Genomic DNA, 20216 nt, shown 5'->3' with positions numbered 1-20216 from the left:
CTAATTTTTGAGTATTGAGGGGAAAATATAAACACCAGCTGTCAGTTTTTCGATTGTACAAGAGGAAGATTTGTATAACAAAAACCATTTTTTTCTGGATTGGTTCCATCTATGTTTTGTCCCTGAAATTAGGAAGTACCTTACCAGTAATGTACTTACTTGTAGAGTTCTTTTGATATTAGACGATACTTCTGGCCATGGAGAACCCAAGAGTTCAATATCAAAAGTGTCAAAATGGTCTATTTGCCCCCAAAACAATGTCCGTAATTTAGTCTCTATATCAGAAGATCATCAGGACCTAAAGGTTCATTAAACATGGTACTCTATGGAAATAATGCTACAGAAAACAAGCTCAACAGAAAGAATATCACGAAAGTCTGGAAAGATTACAGCACTGAAGATGCAATGGCTGTTACAGAAAAAGCCTTGAGAGCTATCAAACCCGAGACATGAAATTCCTGTTGGACCAAATGAGTCCAGATGTTGTACACAACTTCATAGGATTTATGACAGAGTCAGTCACTGAGATCACGAAAGACACTCTGGACTGGCAAAAAATGATGAGGGGGTCAAGATTTTCAACATATGGAACTTGGAGGAATTCAATGTTTAATAGATACTTGATATGGTTTGAATATTTGTCACCTCTAAATCTCATAATGAATGCAATCAACAATGTTGGAACAGGTGGAAGGTAATTGGATAATGGGGGCAGGTCTATCATGAGTGACTTAACACAATCCTCTTGGTTATGAGTGATTTCATGCTCTGAGTTCACATGAGATCTGGTTGTTTAAAAGTGTATGGAACCGCCTCCCTCTTTCTCTTGCTCCTGTTCTCACCATGTGAGATGCCAACTCCCCTTTTGCCTTCCATCATGATTTTAAGCTGCCAGATGCCTCACCAGAGGCCAAGCAGGTACCAGCATAATGCTTCCTGTACAGCCTGCAGAACCATGAGCCAAATAAACCTCTCTATGTTATAAATTACCCAGTCTTGGGTAATTCTTTGTATCAATTCAATAACAACTTAATACAGAAAACTGGTGCTGAAGAGTAGAGCATTGCTATAAAGATAAGTGAAGATGTGGAAGTGGCTTTGCAAATAGTTAATGGGCAGAGGTTGGAAGAGTTTGAAGAGCTCAGAAGAAGACAGGAAGATGAGGGGAAGTTTGGAACTTCATAGAGATTGTCTACCTGATTGTGACCAAAATGTTGATAAAATATGGAAAGTGAAGGTCAGGCTGATGAGGTCTCAGATGGAAATGAACAAATTATTGGTGACTCAAGCAATTAAATTACCACTATTATATCCTATAAAATAACTTGGCTGCATTGTATTCATATTCCAGATATCTGTGGAAGTTTGGAATTAAGAATGATGACTTAGGGTATCTAGCAGAAAAAAAATTCAAAGCAGCAAAGTGTTCCAGATGTGGCATGGTTGGCAGGGCACAGTGACTCACGCCTGTAATCCCAGCACTTGGGGAGGCTGAGGTGGGCAGATCACCTGAGGACAGGAGTTTGAGACCAACCTGACCAACATGGAGAAAACCCATCTCTACTAAAAATACAAAAAACTAGCTGGGCGTGGTGGCGCACGCCTGTAATCCCAGCTACTCGGGAGGCTGAGGCAGGAGAATCGCTTGAACCTGGGAGGCAGACATTGTGGTGAGCTGAGATTGTGCCATTGCACTCCTGCCTGGACAACAAGAGAGAAACTCTTTCTGGAAAAAAAAAAGAAAAAAAAAAAGATAAAGATGTGGCCTGGCTGCTTCAAACAGCCTGTAGTCAGATATGAGTACACAGAAATGACTTAAAGTTGGAACTTGTATTTAAAAAGGAAGCAGAGCATAAAAGTTTGAAAATTTTTCAGACTGGCAATGTGGCAGAGAAAGAAAAAGCATTTTCAGGTGAGGAATTCTATGGAACAACAACTTGCTAAAGAGATTAGCATGATTAAAAGGGAACCAAGAGGTATTATCCAAGACAATTAAAAACAAAGGCCCCAAGGGCAGATCAGAGATCTTGAAGGCAGCCCCTCTCATCACAGGCTCAGAGGCCTAGTGGGAAATGAAAAAGAGTTTGGGGAGTCAGGTCTGGGGTGTCAATGCATTGTGCCACCTCAGGACATTACTCCTCACAACCTGACTGCTTGGTTCCAGTTGTGACTCAAAAGGCCCCAGGTATAGCTCAGACTGCTACTTTGGAGAGTGCAAGATTCCACAGCAGTGACAGCTTCATTGTGGTGTTAAGCTTGTAGGCACACAGATGCAAGAGTCAAGGCAGTTTGGAAGGAACCACCTAGATTTCAGAGGATATGTGGGAAAGCCTTGGTGCCCAGATAAAAGCCTGCCACACAGAAATTCTACTAAGGCAGTGCCAATAGGAAATGTGGAATTGGAGCCCCCACACAGATTGTCCACTCGGGCACTTCACTATTAGGAAGGGGGCCACTGCCCTCCTGACTCAAGAGTGGTAGAGACAGTGGCAGGTTGCATCCTCAGCCTGGAAAAGCTGTAGGTGCCAGACTTCAATCAGAGCAGCCACATGGGCTGCATCCAGCAAACTCACGAGGATGGAGCTGCCAAGTCCTTGGGAGTCCACCCCTCACATCAGCATGTCTTGGATGTGGAACATAGAGTCAAAGGGGATTATTTTGGAGTGTTGAGACTTAATGACTGCCTGCCAGGTTTCAGACTTGTGTGGGGCCTATTGCTTCTTTCTTGTGGCCAATGTATCCCTTTTGGAACAAAAATATTTACCCAATGCCTGTACCATCATTGTATATTGGAAGTAAATAACTTGTTTTTATTTCCAGGCTCATAGGTGGAAGGAGAAGATGAGTCTCAGATGGGACTTAGGACTTTGGACTTGATGCTGGAATGAGTTAAGGCTTTGGAGGACTATTGAGAAGCGATGATTGTATTTGCAAGGTGAAAAGAACATGATATTTGGTGGGGCAGAAGCAGGATGATATGGTTTGGGTATTTGTTCCCTCCATACCTCTGATTAAATGCAATCCCTAATAATCGAGGTGGAGACTGGTGGAAGGTGATTGGATCATGGAGAAAGATCCCTCATGATTGGCTTAGTGCCATCCTCTTGGTGATAAGTGAGTTCTTGTTCTGAGTTCACATGAAATTTGGTTGCTGAAAAGTGTTTGGCACCTCCCCATTCTCTCTCTTGCTACTGCTGTCACCAAGTGATACCCTGGCTTCCCTGTTGCCTTCTGCCATGATTGTAGGTTTCCCAAGACCTCACTGGAAGCTGAGCAGAGGCCAGCACCTTGATTCCTGTACAGTCTGCAGAACCATGAACCAATTAAGCCCACTTTCTTTAAAAATTACTCAGCCTCAGGTATTTTTAATAGCAACACTAGAACTGCCTAATACCACACCAGAGGTATTAATAGATGATGACTTGACAGAAGTGACTGCTTCAAAACCAGTGCCAGATAATCAGGAAGAAGATATAGAAAAAAAAGTGTCAGAAAACAAATTCACATTAGGTAACATCAAAGAAGCATGCCCATTACTTTAGACTGCTTTTGACTACTCTTAAGACATGGACTCTTCTATAATATGGTCATTGAAACTAAAGTAAACAGTGAAGGAAGAATTGGTATCATATAGGAAACATTTTAGAGAAATTAAAAAGTTAAAAAGAAAGTCCAACAGAAATTGCAAAGTATTTCTGTAAAGTTACACCAAGTGTGCCGGTTTCACCTGCCTCCCCTTCCACCTCCTTCTCCCCTGTAGCCCCTGACACCCCTGAGACAGCAAGAGCACCCCCCCACCTTCAGCCTACTCAATGTGGAGATGGAGATGAAAAGTTTTATGATGACCCATTTTCACTTGAAGAATAGTGAATATATTTTTTCTTCCTTATGATTTTCTTAATAACATTTTTTCTCTAACTTCATTGTAAGAATGTAATATATGATACATACAGCATACAAAATTTGTGTCAATTTATTTTTTATGTTATCAGTAAGGCTTCCTGTCAAGATTAGGCTATTAGTAGTTAATGTTTGGGGGAATCAAAAGTAATCTGTGAGCTGGGCACAGTGACTCACACCCATAGTTCTAACCCTTTTGGAGGCCAAGGCAGCAGGATCACTTGAGACCAGGAGTTCAAGCTCAGACTGGGCAACATAGTAAGAGTCTATCTCTATAACAAATAAAGAAATTAGCCAGGCATGGCGGTATGTGCCTATAGTCCCAGCTACTCAGGAGGCTGAGGAAGAAAGACCACTTGAGCCCAGGAGTTTGAGGCCACAATGAACTATGATCACATCATTGAACTCCATATTGGATAACAGAGTGAGACCCTGTCTCTACTAAATAAATACATAAATAAATAAATAAGTCCTTTATGGAATTTTGATTTTGTGATGGATTGGCACCCCAATTCCCTCATCATTCAAGTATCAACTGCATGTATAAAAATTAATGTTCAAAGAAAATATATAATAAAAGAGATTTTTATATTAATTATTTTGCATTCCTTTTATCAAAGTGCTAATCTATATGATGCATTAACAAATTTAAAGTCTCTTTGCTTAAAAATCTGTAAAACAATATAATGTATTTTTATGTTAAGTACACTTAAAATATATTTAACCATTTGTGTAGCACCAGAATCTTTACAGAATAATCAACATTTTTCTTGAATGTTAGCACACATAAAGTGTGTTAAGCAAAATTTTAGAGAACCAGCATATTCCTATTAAATGTAATTTCACGTTTTGATTAGTGGGAAAAGAAATAATTTGACTCATAATATTTTATTCTATTATTCAGAGGTTGTGTCTTTTGTGTGTGTGTGTGTGTGTTTTAGTAATGGAAACAGTTGCATAAATATATTTTTAGTAATTTTTTCAGCATTTTTTTTTAGTAACTGGGTATGAGTTTAGTAACATGAGTTTAGGAATGTGCAACTAATACTTTTTAATTCCAAAATGCTAATTTTTGTACCTTTTAGTAAATAAAAACATAAAATTATCTTTATTGGAAGACAGACTTCCCACTCAATGAAAAGTTTTCTCTAAGTAGAAATTATTAATTTTGAACTCCTTCCTTGCAGTTTGCTTATCTATTTTTAAAACACGTTCCTATTATAGAGTTTCTTCTCCCATTTTTTTAAATTAAAAAAATAATTCCAACAGTTTTCACCCCCTGAATGAATATGGCGAGGTTTTTATCCATGGTGTTGACATTCACTTTATAGGGTTTCTCTATGTGCTTATTGCTTTCTGACTTCGTCCCAAACATACTCACTATTTAATACTTAACCATTGAAAACCAATAATATTTGAAATCCATGTTGAATATCCAAAAATGCCATTGAATAAATTGTATAATTCATATTTATCTCAAAGAAATTAACAAAACAATAGAGTAGAAAACTGATGTAGAGAAAAATGGCAGTAATTTTTTGACAGATAAATGTTTATTTGTAATTGACAGATAAAAATAAATTATATAATTATATAATACAAATTTAATTTTAATTTATATAATTATATAATAAAAATTTTATAATAAAATTTTATTTTTAATTTATATAATTATATAATAAAAATTTATTTTTAATTGACTTTGTTATTATACTTTAAGTTCTGGGGTACATGTGCAGAACTTGCAGTTTTGTTACATAGGTATACACGTCCCATGGTGGTTTGCTGCACCCATCAACCCATTGTCTACATTAGGTATTTATCCTAATGCTATTCCTCCCCTAGCGCCCAAACCCCCAACAGGCTCCTGTGTGGTGTTCCTCTCCCTATGTCCATGTGTTCTCATTGTTCAACTACCATTTATGAGTGAGAACATGAAGTGTTTGGCTTTCTGTTCTTTTGTTAGTTTGCTGAGAATGATAGTTTCCAGCTTCATCCATGTCCTGCAAAGGACATGAACTCATCCGTTTTTATGGCTGCATTCTATGGTGTACATGTGCCGCATTTTCTTTATCCAGTCTATCACTGATGGGCATTTGGGTTGGTTCCAAGTCTTTGCTATTGTGAATAGTGACACAATAAACATACGTGTGCGTGTGACTTTATAGCAGAATGATTTATAATCCTTTGGGTATATACCCAATAATGGGATGGCTGGGTCAAATGGTATTTCTCGTTCTAGATCCTTGAGGAATCACCACACTGTCTTCCACAATCGTTGAACTAATTTACACTCCCACCAAGTGTAAAAGAGTTCCTATTTCTCCACATCCTCTCCAGCATCTGTTGTTTCCTGATTTTTAATGGTTGCCATTTTAACTGGCGTGAGATGGCATCTCATTGTAGTTTTGATTTTCATTTCTCTAACGACCAGTGATGATGAGCTTTTCTTCATGTGTTTGTTGGCTGCATAAATGTCTTCTTTTGAGAAGTTTCTGTTCATATCCTTCGCCCACTTTTTGATGATATTGTTTGTTTTTTTCTTGTACATTTGTTTAAGTTATTTGTAGATTCTGGGTATTAACAGTAATTTTAAAGTGAAACATGAATTGCCTAATAAAATTTTTCAGGTTTAGAAGACAGATGATTCCCAGTTTTAGTAAAGAAAGATGAGTAAGGACATATTATAAAGGTTGGAGCACATTTGAAATTAATCTTGTATACTTTTATGTCTGCAACCAAGATGAAAGAACTAAAGATACAATCCTTTAAGTGTATCAAAACGGGTGTGGGAATGTCACTAAGTCTGGTAACCCCATTCAGAGCAATCTGATAAACAGAAAGCTTGGTGCTACAATGAGGCCATCATGGAGATAAATGAAATTAACATGTCTTCATGGGTTATAAGCCCAGCAACACTGAAAAAGAAAAAACTTGGAGAAAAAGAAAAATGATATTACTGAAGTACAGCATCTAATGAAAGTTTCTTGGGGTAATTTTCTTAGAAACTAACAAATGATTTACGGATATTTTCTGCCAGAGTCTTTCAACTAAAGGATCATTAATCTCCACAATTTTCACATATTGATAGCTAAGAAAGGATTTCTTGTAAGAACAATAACATTGTTTTGCATTTTAGCTCAAGGCTGCAGACTTTGATGCCTTGCTTTCCTTTCACCTAATTAACTTTTTCTCTTATTTCCCCGAGTTATTTTCATCAGCATTAGTTTCAGAAAACACTGTAAAAGAAGGAAAAATGAACACAGCAGAGTTGGAATGGCCTCCTGTCCCTGAGAGCAGGCACATGCCTGTGCTGTCAGTGTGCTAGGGGTACTATTCAGAAGAACAGAATTGTTGCTTATATTTCCATTGTGAAAAATGTGTATTACTCTATAGGTCATTGGGAAAATAGTCTGTTGTACTCAGGGTTATATTGCCTCAGGGAACTAAACATAAAACTAAACTTAAAACACAAAGTAGAAAAAGCATAAAATGTGACATATTACATTTATGAATTTTATTAAAAGATACATGATAAAAGAACTAAGTTGCTATTTTAAAGTTTCAGAAGGATGAGGTAGACTCTTCTCTATGTATCTTGTTATTTAACCAATAGCTGAATGCTTCTCAACCATAATTTCTTCTGATTAAATTAGGAAAATAATGCTTTGCATTTTTTAATTAAAAATATGAATTTTAGGTGACTTCTTGAATAAACCAAGTCACACTATCTTCATTGCTTTGAGTTTTAGTTCAGTATGATTCTGTAAGACTTTCATGTATATAAAATTTTCTTGAGTGTTGTATTTCATTGGTGAGTTGACCTTATTTATTTTATTTTCTCCTCTTATTGTGAGGATGTCAATATTTGGATGTTGACAGGCTTGGATGGATCATCTAGTTACCTTAGCTTTCTTTCTTCTTTTCTACTATTGTATTTTGTTATGTTTTCTGGAAGATTTTCACTACATTCACTTCCCCTGAGTTTCTAAGTTCTGCTGATATATTTTTAATTTTCGAGAATTTTTGAAATGTTCTCTATATATATTTTTCATGTCTTTTATTTTACTAAATGTTTTGTACTAAATGTTAAAATATTTTGTTTTTACAAAATATTAAAATATTTTATTTTGTTTTTATTAATATTCAAAATATATTTTGACATTTATTTACCTTTAAAATGTTTCTGTTCCCTAGAAGATACTGTTTATTGACTTGTTTCAATCTCCATCTTTCATATTTGAGACTTTTGTCCAATTTGGGGATCCTTCTTTATCTCATTATGAAGCAGGATATGTCCCTGACCCCTCCATGTGACTCATGACAGAAGTGCTTCATTTACTCAGTTCTCTGCTCTCAAGTCCTCATGGAAGAGAGTGTGATAGTGAAAGAGATGGAAGCTGGAGTGCACAAGCACTGGAAACAGACAGCTGCTCCAGCACCAGCAGGAGTGAGCTCCACTCACTCAGACCGACTGCATTCCACCCTTCAAGCCAGCGGGATCAAACACTACTCATTCAGATCTGCTGGGTTCTACTTGTCAGGGGAGGGAGCATACAGGTGAGTGGGTGTAGGAGCTGGACCAAGTCCTTTTGGGCAATGGCAGGAGCAAACTCTGTGTGGGCCCCACAGCAGCATCCAAGTGGGCTGTCTGTTACCCCTGAAGCACCAGTGGGTGTTTTACAGTGCTCTATTAGCTCAGCATTCCATGGAGATCTTAAGTGTTAACAGTTCATTGGACTCTCTGCCTTTCTACATAAGGTAGTTGTCCTCTGCCACTGAGAGCAAAGAGGCAATGTGACAGCCTTTTGTTTCTGCACTGGTAGCTCCCAAGCTCTTGTCTGGCATCCAGGAAAAATGAGGTCATAGGAACAACTTAAAGAATGGTTAAATACAGGGGATTTTATTGACTAGGTAGGGGGATGGACAGGGGCGAGTTTAGGTAATCTTCCCCTGAAGTCTGGCCTTCTCTGGTGGGATTCTTCTCTGAAGTTATGCCATCAAGCTGTCCCTCTGAAGTCAAGCCACTTCTTTCTTATGTCCAGCCATGGTCCCAGACATCCAGCTGCTTCTCCTCTCTGCCAGCCAAGTCTTGGGTCTTTATAAGCACAGGATGGGGTGGGACAAGGCCATGGGTTGTTTAGGAAAAGGCAACATTTGAGCAGGAAAACAGGGATATAAGTTCTCACTTTGGGCCGAGGTCTCAGGCTTTTTGGCTTGAGGATGGGGCTTCACCAGAGATCCATCCCTGTCTGCCTAGAATTTCTCTGCCCCATCCCTATCAATCATATTTAAGATTAGTGCACTAAAAGACTTGCTGAAAGCTATGAGTAGTATTTATGGGAATTGTTGATAGAAAACTGGCTGAGAAATTTTTATGAAAGACTTGTAACATTCCCTAAAATATTATTTTTAATTTTCTTTATGGTATGACAATGACCTGGGGAAGTAGGGGGGTAGCTAGGAATCCAGGCCTTGTAATACAACCAATTACAGGCATGTATTGCTTAATGACGGGGACACATTCTGAGAAATGTGTTGTTAGGTAATTTCTTTGTCTTGAGAACGTCATAGAGTGTATTTACACAACCTAGATGACATACACACCTAGACTATATGTATAGTCTATTGCTCCTAGGCTACAAACCCATACAAAATGTTACTGTACTGAATGTAGTAGGCAACTGTAACACAATGCTAAGTGTTCGTGTATCTAAACATACAAATGGCAGAGCAAAAATATGCAATCTAAAAGATAAAAAATGGGACACCTGTAGAGGGCACTCCCCATGAATGGAGCTTACAGGACTGGAAGATGACAAGGTGAGTCAGTGAGTGAGTGGTAAGTGAATGTGATGGCCTAGGATATTACTATGCAGTACTATAGACTTTATAAATACTGCACACTTAGGCTACACTAAATTTATTTCTAAAAATAATTTCTTTAATAAAAATTAATCTTAGCTTACTGTACCTGTTTCCTTTATAAACTGTATATTTTTAAAGTTTTTTGACTGTTTTGTAATAACACTTGGCTTAAAACACAAACACATTATACAGCTCTACTCCTTTATATCCTCATTCTAAAAGCTTTTTTCTACTTTGAAAATGTATATATTTTAAAACTTATTAAATGTATTAGTTAAAAACTAAGATTCAAAGACACACTTTAGCCTGGGCCTACACCAGGCCAGGATTATCAATATTACTATTTTCCACCTCGACATCTTGTCCCACTGGAAGGTCTTCCGGGACAATAACATGCATGGAGCTATCATCTCCTATGATAACAATGCCTTCTTCTGGAATACCTGCTGAAGGACCTGTCTGAAGTTGTTTTACAGCTAACTGTTGTTTTTATATGTAGGTGTACACTCTAAGGTAACAATAAAAAATGTAGTATAGTAAATATATAAACCAATAATATAGTATTTATCATTATCATTAACAAGTATGTACTGTACATGTGTATGTACTATACTTTCATACATCTGGCAGTGCAGTAGGTTTGTTAACACTGGCGTCACCACAAACATGTTATTATTGGTTGCATTAGGACTTCAAAACAGCTATAATGTCACTAGGCAATAGGAATTTTTCTGCTCCATGTGGTCCCCTGTTGAACAAAGTGTAAGTATGCAATGAATGCCTATAATAAATCTCTACATTTTCTGTACAGTTTTCCCATCCCCAACCCTTCCTGGTGGCCAACAGTCTTCTGCTTTATTTTCTTCATAGATCACAACTCCAGTGCCTTTTTTTTTTTTCTTTTTTGAGACAGAGTTTCACTCTTGTTGCCCAGGCTGGAGGGCAATGGCACAATCTCGGCTCACTGCAACCTCTGTGTCCCAGGTTCGAGGGATTTCCCTGGCTCAGCCTACCTGGGATTACAGGCATCCACCACAATGCCAGGCTAATTTTTTTTGTATTTTTACTAGAGATGGGTTTTCAACATGTTGGCCAGGCTGGTCTGCAACTCCTGACCTCCGGTGATCCACCCTCCTCAGCCTCCCAAAGTGCTGGGATTACATGCGTGAGCTACTGTGCCCAGCCAACTCCGGTCTTATACTGTGGTAGAGAAGCAAAGTCACAGGCTAAGTGGAGAGGGAGAGAATGCAAAGCACTTATAGCTTCTTAAACAAACTTTCTACCAGTCTTTTTTATTTTAGCCTTGCCCACATCTCACAACTGCCAAGGTACTTGATGGTGTCGATTTTCTAGCCTTGAAGGAATTCTGTTAGGAAACAAAAAACAAACAAAACCTTTGATCTTCCACACCACAGGCATGGGATTTGAAAAATCTCTCTGATCTAAATCTTTTACCACTTGACTATCTCCTCTTTAGTTTCAGAATTTCTTTCTCCTTCTCTGTTCTCTCTATCCTTGTAGAAGTTTTCTTATAGAACAATCTCTTTAACTACTTTTTTTTATTATTATTATTTTGCTGTATGCAGTTTCACCAAGAATAAATCACATTTGGGAGCATTTATTTAATCTTTGGTATTTAACATAATTATTTCTTTAATGTTTATCCATTACATGGAATATCTTCATGGCAGAAAGCTGGCCTAATATATTGATGTATATATCCAGAATGCCTGAGAATTTTTGAGACTATGAGCTCAATGACATTTGATGAGTAAGTGAAAAAATTGTGATTAAATAGACATCAAAGTGGGGGTATAGACACTAAAACATATTTTACCTCCAATGAGAAAGTTTCTCTCTTGCCCCATTGCTGAGATAATTTTTATATAAAGTTGGCTGTCTATATCTCTACTTCTTACTCAGGAATTTTTGTACTGTCATCCATACAAACCAAATTACATTTGTATACTAATCATATAAAATCAGCCTAGGGAGAGGCCCAGTTTGAAAAAAAAAAAAAAAAAAAAATCCTGGGGGCTATGCTTAGTCAATAAACGATTTTTGAACATAAATCCTATTATTATCATATATTTATCTCGGTCTTATACCCTCAATACTTGCACTTTCCTTTCTCAAAATTCCCAATTTCCCAAACTCTAATTTCTTTCTACTACCTCACTCCTTTCTTAGCCTACTCTTCAAAGTTTCTATCCCTAATCCAAGGGGACAGGAAGTTATTAGAGAAGATCACATGGCTTTACAGATCACAGTTCTTAATCTTACTTTAACAATGTTTTATTTGCTTAATAGTTTGTAATCCTGATATTTATTGTATACCTTCTTAATGCCAGATACCATCTTTATCTTCATAAGGCTTATGTTCTAGAAGATGTACACAGATAAATTAGCTTTTAAAATGAGATTGTTCCAGGTAGTAATAACTACAACTAAAAAATACTATAGATACATGGAATAGAGAATTATTTGTGGGACTACTTTAGTTTGGATCATTATATAAAGACTCTTTCAAAATTTAACATTTTAACAGGAAAAGGAATGAACAGGAGTTAGCTGTGCAGCAGGCATTGAAAAAGCATTCTAAGCATATGGAACAACGCTGTGTAAAATAATTCTGTTTTGCACTATATATTTGCTGTATTATGATGATTCATGCTGAGAGCCAAAGACTTTCCAGTCAGTTTGGACTTCAGTTTGTTTTTAAAATGTTACCTTAGATACCATGTGTAGAATGGATTGTTACGAAAATGTATAAAAGATATCGATAGTTCTCATGAGAAATTATGGTGACTTGCGCTAGGATCATGAGAATACCAAAGAAGAAAAGCTATCAGATGTATAACTGAAAGGACTTGTTGATAAATCAATGTTTAGGGGTTGAGAAAAAGGAGAAACCTAAGATAATGCCTAAATTCAGGACATCTGGTAGATGGTGTGGCATGTACTGAAAGGAGAACAATCTCAAGGTGGGGGTAACTTTAGAAGAAAAGCAAATAATTTTTTATCTCTGGTCATTTCCCTCTAGAAATTCCATTATCAAATATTTTAAACATTTACTATTTCATCCTATCTTTTATTTGTTTTCTCCCATTTCTGCTTTCTTTCTCTATCATATGGACCACAAGTTTAGTGATACAACAAAACAAAAATTTATTATTTTTACAGTTCTGGAGCTCAGAAGTCCATAATGGGTCTCATTGGCCTGGATGCATTTATTTCTGGAGGCTTGAGAATCCATTTTCTTGCCTTTTCATTTCCTAGAGGCTATTTATATTGCTTGACTTATGGCCCTTTTCCTTCTTTCTGGCTTTTGCATCACTGACACTGACACCTCCTGCCTCTCTGTTTTATATATAGCCCTTAATAAAAAATAATATCTTTATTTAAGGTCAGCTAATTAGTAACCTTCATTCTCCATGCTACCCAAACTCCCCTTTGCTATGTAACATAACATATTCAATTAGGTTGTGTATATCTTGATAGTACCATTATTCTGCTTACCGCACCCTCATTTCTAATTTGTTTATAATTTCATGAGCTGTCATCTTGTTCATATTATTACATTTTATTTGTTTTTACTTTTAACTTTCCTCATGATGTATAATCACGATAATTTCAGTTTTATATAGTTCCAATAATGTCAATTACTCATCTTAATGATTTGTTCCATGCTGGACTAAGCCATGGCTAAAGCAATATGTTTTTATAGTCTCTTCCTAAATGTGAATGGAGGCTCATGCCAGCATGTTCTTAAATTATATCTTAATTGTCTAAATAGAAACTCATTTAAGATTGCTAAGGAGAAATAACTTGCCCTAGGATAGATTGAGTCCACAAGAGTAAAACAAATTTGCTACAGAGTGATTGTATTTCCCCAATCATGGGCGAAAAGATCTGCAGAGAGTCAAATAATTTATGTTAAGAAGTATACCTTTTAATCCCTCAGTCTTAGTAATATGCACTCAGATTATTTCATTGAATTATTATTTTCCATAAATGTAAGCTGTTGATATATTTTACTTACTTGCCAAACTAAAAGGCTCATTAGTGGTGATTTTTGTAAAACAAGCAGTAGTCAGTGACAACGCCAATTCAATTCAGATAAAAAGGAATACAAATGTTTATTTTAGTTTCATATTTAAACCAAACCTATCCATCCAGTGTTGCTTCAGATGATGCTCTACTACTCATCTGAGTTTTTGTTTCTCTTTTGCTTGAGTTTAGAACAAAATATTAAGAGAATTATAGTTATCATTTCTCTAAATCATTAAGAATATAGTTGAATTCTGGAAAAGGGATATACATTTTAATATGAGGATCAAATAAATAAGCTTAATTAAAGGGTCAAGTAATTAATCTAAAACTGCTAAATTTAAGGTAACTGTATTTGAAATGGAGGATTTGCCTTCACTCTGCTTGTTTCAGAAATAACTACAAGATGACGACCCTCATCTTCAAATCAGTTATTGGGTACCATAATAATCAAATATCTAGTTTGCCCAAGAGTGTTCAAGAAAATTATATGGCCACCCACAATAATCCTTAGCAAAAAGGGGTCAAAACCTAAAGGCATACTTCACTTATTTTGATCCTATGCCTCTGATTCAGTAAAGCATGCTATCATTTCAGAGGATTGGAAAATAAGTGAAGAATTATTATCAATGAATAAATCCACAGTAACTGTGTTCTAACCATCAAGTGCAGAGCTGAATTTGTAAGTACTCAGTTCCAGGAACAAAGTCACAGTCCCTGCCCTCTCACCATACAATGTGTACACAATATCATCCTAAACTGCTCACTCCATTGGAAATGGAACAGAACCTGGAGGATAGAAATGGAAGATTCCAACCAAGTATTCCTACTCTTTATTCTCCACTACTCTCAAAAGCAGATAGAGATTTTCTACAGGAACTTAGATTTGTGATGAAATCCTAATAGCTTCATAGACCAGAGCCTCAGGGAAATGTGATAGCCTATTTTAAAGTCTTCACGTTCAACCAAACGTGAGCACTCCATTGAGTCCCCATAGCCATAGTTTTGAATATAGCTGGGCTATATGTCACCATTAGAACACATACAATTCTTCATGTATCACCATGCCCTATGAATAGATAAAGGTAAAGTAAATATGAGAACTGTAATGCGTTGAATTGTATCCCCGCAAAATGCATGTTGAAGTCCTAAACCCCAGTACCTCAGAATGTGAACTCACTTGGAAATAGCACCGTAGCTGATATAATTAACTAAGATGACATCATCATAGAGTAGCGTGGACCCTTGATAATCAATATAACTGCAGTCCTCATAACAGGGGTATTTACACACAGACACAGAGGGGAGAATGTCATGTGATGATAGAGGCAGAGACAAAGCCCTGTAGTTGCAAGCTGAGTTATGCCAAGGACTTCTGGCAAATCACCAGAAGCGAGGGATGTGTAACAAAAGATTTTTTTGCCCACGGTTCATAGCTCCACTGACAACTAGATTTTGAATTTTTAGCCTCCTGAACTGTAAGACAGAAAATCTCTGTTGTTTTAAGCCACACGGTTTGTGGTACTTTGTTATGCAATCCTAGCAAACCAGTACATGAATCCTTCTCCAAAATTTTCTGGGCTTATAGATTAATCAAAAAAGACTAAAATTAAAACAGAAAAACTTTAATGTTCAAGTTTACATAATTCTACATACTATCTCCAGCCATCAGCAAAAATAACTCTAAAAACACAAGAACCAGACATAATTTTAAAAAATGCAAATAATGCTGCATTTTTGACCTATAATTGTATTGTGTATAATTTGCAAACCATCTGCAAAGTATAGGTGTCTCCCAAAGAGCTCTTACTTCTGGCAAAATTGCAAATTTGATGTTCCCCTAGACCAACCTCAGGTTTAGTAATTTGCTAGATTGACTCACATTATTCAATGAAAACTATTTTACTCAAAATTACAGTTTATTACCTTGACATGATACATATTAAAATCAGAAAAGAAAGCGGAATATGGGGTGGGAACCAGAAGGTTTCCCAGTGTGGAGCTTCACATTGTCTTCTCCCACTGGGGTTGTACACACAGAATTTACTTCTCTCAGAAACTATGTGAGACAATATGCATCACAGAACGTTGCCAACCAGTGAAGATCACCTGGTGGAAGAGATTTTGTTGGTTATGTCACATAGACATGGTTGACTGCTCACATGACTGACATTAGTTTCAAGGCCCTCCAGAGGTTCCAGCATCTCCAAGGCCCCACCATAAATTACATTGCTTGCATAGACTACATGGCATGGGCCAAGACCCCGTGGAAAAAAGAGTTATTCTTAACAGGAATTATTTTACAAAGACTTTGAGATTACCTCCCACAGGCTGAGGGCAAAATGCCAAACTTTTGGTCAAGGTTAAACCCTTACTGCACAACATCATATATTTGAATTCTTAAAATGCACTATGCTACATTGCTGCCTGGGAGGAACTGCTCTTTCTTGTTAATTAATCCTTATTGATCCTTCAGGTCTATGTCACTCCTTGGAGATGTTTTTCCTAACCTAATTAGGTTTAAGTTAATTAGAATTAATTCAGAGGTTAGATCAGACTTTACTTAGTGCTTCATTGATATCATAAACCCATTCTGTCTTCTTCATTGTCTTCAAACTGTTGGTTTATCATCTTTGTCTTTCATTATCACAAAAAAAGTGGTTGCCACAGTTACACATAACACCTTCCTACTCCAGCAACCTAGCAGAAACAAAGGGTTGGAGCAATGTATTCTCCTTGAGAGGGTATGATTATTCGTCAAAGAAACCATGCTTCACAAAAGTCTCCTTGCCCATAACTGGGTTACATGGCTGCTTATAACTGCAAAGGAAGTAGGAAAATTATGTAGCCCACCAAAGAGGATTGGGGTTATTATGACTCCAGGAAAACATTCCCTGGGGATGCCTCAAATGAGATTGGCCTTCTGTTAGCAATAGAGTGTGAGACAGGAGCTCCTGAAGGGTGCTTATTGTAACTGTCACATACATTTTTCACTTAGCTCAGAGCTGAATACTTGGTTAGTCTTCAGCAAATAGTCAATGTATGAATAAATGGAAGGATTAGGTTATAAAGGAAAGAGAACCAACTTTGGCATCTTTATTAATATAAAACTCTTTCTCTTTTTTCTTATTAATTTTAATGATTTGGGTTGAATTGTTTAATTTGAGCCTAATTTAGCTTCATCTGTAAAATGATAATATCCTTTTGGAGCATACCAAGGGTTGAAAGATAATACTGATGTTTGAAAGTATTATTTACATATTTGGTATATAGTTGATATTTTACAATAAGAAGAAAAATGTAGAACTTATGCTTTTCAATGTACAGCAGTTAAATAAGCAGTATACAAACAAACGTGCCTGGGCAGGGCCTGTGTGCTCTCTGTTTAGGTGTTAGTCTGCTTTCTGGTGTACACTCACAGGGACAGCCAATCCCACACTAAGAGCAAAGCTGCAGGTGCTGGCAGGAGGGTTCTACACTCACCATCTGGAACTTCATCACTGTTTTAGCTCTTCCTGTCCTTGAGCTCATTTAGGTTTAGTAAATCCACTCAGACTATTCCATTTAAAAATACATTATATTGATGATAGATAAATAGGGCAGAGCAGAACCAAATTTTGCCCCACTCACACTGTTGCCACTTATAATTTTGTCTTCTTTTCATCCAAGATAAACATCTATTCAGAACTATGTTTGGTTAATGTATATCCCAGCATTTTACTGGGCCAATAATGGGTGATTTTCTCAGGAAAACTATTGTATTCAAAAACATAAAGGAACTTCACAAAAGTGCCTTATAAAATATTAGACATAATGTTAGCAATTACTCAGTGCAGTGGGCCATAGCCAAACTGTTGCTTGCAAAGCCCTTACCTTAGAAACTGTGTATGTGAGAAATCCTATGTAATGTGTAAGAGTTTATGTCAAGTTGAAAAATTACAAGACATGTGGCATGGTTATAAATCTAACAACAGGAACACATAAATGAGGTCTCTGGAACATGGTTTCACAGTTACAGAGAGTCATATGATCTCTCTTACTGTATAAAAATAACGAGGACAAGCTGATTCAGTTTTCCTGAGAGGGTATGATGCCCACAGTGAACTGTCCTAAGGCCCATAAAACTAGATGTACTGAAGAAGTTAAAGAAGTCACAGAAGAGTTTTTACTACTAAGTATTATAACTTTTGGCCTATTTTCCTGTATTTAGTATTTTACTTTAAATAACTAAATGTTTGCTGTCATGGTGAACACAGGTCAAAATGCCGGATTCTTGCTGAGTCATTAATCCCCTGAAAGTTACTAGGCAGATAATAAAAACTACCTTTATTATAACCACAGTAACAAAACACAGACTCCCAGCTCATATTCAAATGCTTTGAAAACCAATTTTCTCTGAAACCATACAATGTTTACATTTACACAAAATCCTTCTTCTCATAAGCCTGTTGTGTAAACCTGATGCCCTTATAATCACACCCTGAACATTTGAAGTATTCAGATAACACTATGGAATTACAAATCCAAAACAAGTATTACTTTTTGCTTTTAGAGAGGGAGAAAATGTTACTTCGCTGTAATGTAACTTCCAATTAGATTCCTGATGCTATTATAATGTATTTCGAGAAAAAGTCTTAACTTTGGTAAATTTTAAAAATCTTAGTCTAGCATAATATAAAATATACTTTTAGAGAAAGCCGTTTTTACTGTTATGGATCTCAAATAAATCATAAATCAGAAGAGAAAGTATTTATTCTCTATTATATATTCTATATATGTTAAGCTCTACAAAATGTACATTGGAGCATAAAGTGAATTTTAGTACTGAATGCTGTATTAGAAAAAAAAAAACAGGTAAATTGCATTGTATGCAGTTTCTCTTTTTACTAAAAATTTCCTTTAAAAATTTTCTTAAATAAACTTTTATAGCTAGGTTGATGCCAATGCAATCCTACAAGTATTATGAGCACTCTATATACCACAAAACTTTCTTTCAATCTCAGAAATGGCAGAAAGATAAGTTACAAAGTATGTTATTAATCTGATTCTTAGAATACTGTGCCTTTTGTGCAATAAAAGAAAACAATTTTATAAATTACGTTTTGCAAAAATGTAGTTCCTCAGGATTCTCAAAGTAGAACACAATTCTGTGGTTCATCATATTTGAAGGTTATATACCTTTGAAGATTCAACATATATTAAATTATTAAAATCTCAATAAACTCTGAAACAAAATATAAAAATTGAAGTTAATTTAACTTACAGTTTTCCATCTTTAATTTATCCTGGAAACCTTGTCCTCTACCTCAAGTTTAATACTATTCAGCATAATTAAGTTCTCATAGAATCTGTTTTCAGAAAGACCAGAGCAAGGTGAATATTAATGAAGCTAAAGTTCAACCAGTTTTATATGCCTGGCAGAACATCAGATAAAAATGAAGGCTCTGTGGGGTAAAGTATGCTGTGTAAGTGTGTCCCTATTTCTGACAGGAAGAAAGATCAGGAACATGAAGACTTTCACTAGTTGTGAGATACTGTGAAAACTTCGGCAAGCTATTTTACTTACCGAATTTATTTGTTTAATTTTTTCTTAAAAGGTTGTTACTAACTTATTGTTGAGGTCTCTAGTTGTTTTGATATCTACAATATAATGAAGGTGTAAACTCCTGACCTATTCTGTTTTATTATATTATATATTTTGCTAATTTTATGTGATTTTGAAACTCAGCCAATTGTCCCATAGAACTGTTTATGGTTTAATAAAAAATATAGAAATTAATCTTCCAGTCTTAAAGCTTGAAACATACATTTGTTTTACATAAGTTCCTTTCTCAGGAAACCAACCAGAGTCTTCCCTGATACTATCAAGGAACTGAAACCTCTTGTAATTCCTGTTTTCCTGACTGATCACTGGTTTCCTGTTGATCAATTCTTCTTCCTTATTCCTCCCTAATTTTTTTTTTCCCATAGGTAGCTACATTCCTTCCATGTCATATACTCCCAGTTTTAGTCAGTTAATGAGATGGATTTGAGACTGATCTCCCATCTCCTCAGCTGCAGCACCCAAATAAAGCCTTCTTCCCTGGAAATACACATTGTCTCAGAAATTGGCTTTCTGTGATGTGAGCAATGGGACCTAGACTGAACTCCTGATGTTTTGGTAAGAAATTTATGGCATTTATGGTATATATGCTATGGCATTAATTTATTAGAGTCTTTGATATGGCTCCATGTATTCTTACAGTTTTCATTAACATTAACAAGCAATATAAATATCTTCAAATGTTACCTTTGTTATGTATTTTCTCAGAATTGCCATATACCTTGAATATTCTCAACCAGGCAATAACAAAAACTTAAATATCCTACTTACATAATTTATTTTAATCATATAGCAA

This window comes from Macaca thibetana, chromosome 6 (genome assembly GCF_024542745.1).
Source record: "Macaca thibetana thibetana isolate TM-01 chromosome 6, ASM2454274v1, whole genome shotgun sequence".
NCBI classification, from domain to species: Eukaryota; Metazoa; Chordata; class Mammalia; order Primates; family Cercopithecidae; genus Macaca; species Macaca thibetana.
Note: the sequence above shows the minus strand (reverse complement) of the source record.